Below are 2,903 nucleotides of genomic sequence, written 5' to 3' on the forward strand. Positions count from 1 at the left end.
TGGTTAGTTTTGCTATAACTTTTTAATTTTTAAAAAAGATTATCTGGGTTTGGAAAATAACCAATCTTAAAGTGAATAGCAAAATAATTTGGAGTCTCTCTTAAAAATGATGGAATAATTGTTCAATTCACTCTTGAATATTAGAGCTTCCCTAAGTGGCTCAGATCTGAAGGAGAGCATGGCAACCTGCTTCAGTATCCTTGTCTGGAGAATCCCCATGTACAGAGAAGCCTCGTGGGCTACAGTCCATAGGGAAACAAAGAGTTGGACATGACTGAGCGACTAAGCACAGTGGCTCAGATGGTAAAGAATCTGTCTGCAATGTAGCAGACCTGACTTCAATGCCTGGGTTGGGAAGAACCCCTGGAGAAGGGAAGGGCAACTCACTCCAGTATTCTTGCCTGGAAAATTCCATGGACAGAGGAACCTGGTAGGCTACAGTCTATAGGATCACAAAGAGTTGGCAATGGCAACCCACTCCAGTACTCTTGCCAGGAAAATCCCATGGACATGGGCAGAGGAGCCTGGTGGGCTACAGTCCATGGGGTGGTGAAGAGTCAGACATGACTGAGCAACTTCACTTTCACTTTTCATTTTCATGCATTGGAGAAGGAAATGGCAACCCACTCCAGTGTTCTTGCCTGGGGAATCCCAGGGACGGAGGAGCCTGGTGGGCTGCCGTCTATGGGGTCGCACAGAGTCGGACACGACTGATGTGACTTAGCAGGGTAGCAGCAGGAGACTAACACTTTCACTTTCTCTTGACTATTATTTGTATTTAAAGAAGCTTTTAAGGCAATATGTTCTTATTCGCAGATATTTCCTCATACACTTGAAATTTGGTTTTAAGTTTATAGTAATTTTCATTATGAAACTTCTTGTAAATAACTCTTGGCTTCATTCATTTATTCAAAGGGCGTTCTGTTAAATATCTACCATGCACTAGGCTCTGTGTTTTAAGCTTTTGGAAACATAAATGAGTTTTAAAAAGAAAAGTGCTCAGAAAGAACAAATCTTGTTGAATTGTGTTGCATCTTTGTTTTGTCTCCAGTTCAGCTACCTCATGTTAAAACAACTGATGGATCTCACACCACACACACACACACACACACACCAAGACACACACGCGCGCACACACACACACACACACACAAACTGTTCTTTCAAACACATCATCTGTGAGAGGGTAATGAGGAATGAGAAAGAAAACAGTGTAAGCAATATATTCAGCAGTTTTGAATAGAAACAACTTTAAAGGTGTCACTAGTCTTCCCTGTCAGACTGCCTCTTCTTAACTATTACCCTTTTTCTTCTTCACTTGTCTCCCTTTCGAGGTCTTGGGGAGATGAGCTTTCCCAAGCAGCAGCCTTTTCTCCAGTCCTTAGTCTACATGTGGAAGCTTCCAAGGAACTTGTTGCTAGTATCACTCACCCATTTGATATATGGTACTAAGAATTATCTTTATTTAGTGTTTGTCCTAAGTTTTTGATTATGCTTAATTCTGCAAGGAAGTAGCCTTTTCTTCTGGGGTTTTGCATTCCCAATGAGGTGCCTTAATCATATGGACCACTAGGGAAGTGATTGTGATGACAGCTTTTTATTATATGGAGCCAAATGCATTGGGCTTCCCAGGTGGTGCTAGTGGTAAAGAACCCGTGTGCCAATGCAGGAGGCATAAGAGATATGAGTTCAATCCCTGGGTTGGGAAGATCTCCTGGAGGAGGGCATGGCAATCGACTCCAGTATTCTTGCCTGGAGAATCCCGTAGACAGAGGAGCCTGGTGGGCTACAGTCCATAGGATCCCAGAGTTGGACATGAGTGAAGAGTCAGCATGCACACACACAGACAAATATATCACCTCATTTATTGCTGACTATTAACAAGTATTATGTTATCCTAATGAGTAATACACATGATCATTAGAGGGAGTGAAATTAGTAAATATCAACATCTCAGGAATCCTCAAGTGCCAAAAATAATGATAGATTCTACCATTCTGGAATCATTGAAAGAATGGCACAGGGAGTAAAGTAATACAGTTATGGATAAGAAATTTTAAGTGGCATCCAAATTAGAAACTGTTCTCTTCCTACAATTATTAGGCAGGCTTCAGAAACCCATCATGCTACAGTTGCAGAAGTCCCAAGTTATGTCTTTCTAATCTGTTTTCCAAATGTCAACGCCTTTAAGGCAGAAATCTGAGACTCATGCTTCTGCTTAAAAATCATTTTTTGACCCACCTTGAACTCACTATGAAGCTATAACTCCTTAATATACCATATACAAGATGATTCATAATTGTTTCCTGACCAACTTTAGGTTTCATTTCAGTATTTTTTCTCTATAATGAATTGTTAGCTCCTTGTAAGATCGCATATCTTTTCTTTTGGGCCTTTATAAGTGGTACTTTCTTTTGGAATAGCCTTCCTCTTTTCTTTCTTTGGATAGATAATTCCTTAGGTCTTTTGGGAAGCCTTCCCTTCCCTGCTACTGGTTGCCCTCTGTACCCTCACAGCACCCTGTGCAAAAATATGCTCAGTATGACTCAGTTACCCAACTTTAGGGTTATGAATGAAATTTTAGTCTATTTAAATTGTACTGTGGGAAGCCACCCACCTAGAATAAAGTGTTAATTTTATACAACTCTGAGGTCATGTCTGTATCATAGTTCTCACCTACTACATGCTTTCTATCTTGTTTCTAGCTTCCATACCACCTATCCTGAGATCAGGCTTCCTAGGTGGCTCAGTGGTAAAGATCCACCAGTCAATGCAGGAGCTGCAGGAAATGCAGGTTAAATCCCTGGGTTGGGAAGATTTTCTGGAGGGAGAAATGGCAACCCACTCTAGTATTCTTGCAAGGATAAGCCCATGAAAAGAAGGACCCTGGCCAGCTACAGTCC

The sequence above is a fragment of the Giraffa tippelskirchi genome, chromosome 8, assembly GCF_054371585.1.
Source record: "Giraffa tippelskirchi isolate mGirTip1 chromosome 8, T2T-mGirTip1v1.2.pri, whole genome shotgun sequence".
In the NCBI taxonomy this organism is placed as follows: Eukaryota; Metazoa; Chordata; class Mammalia; order Artiodactyla; family Giraffidae; genus Giraffa; species Giraffa tippelskirchi.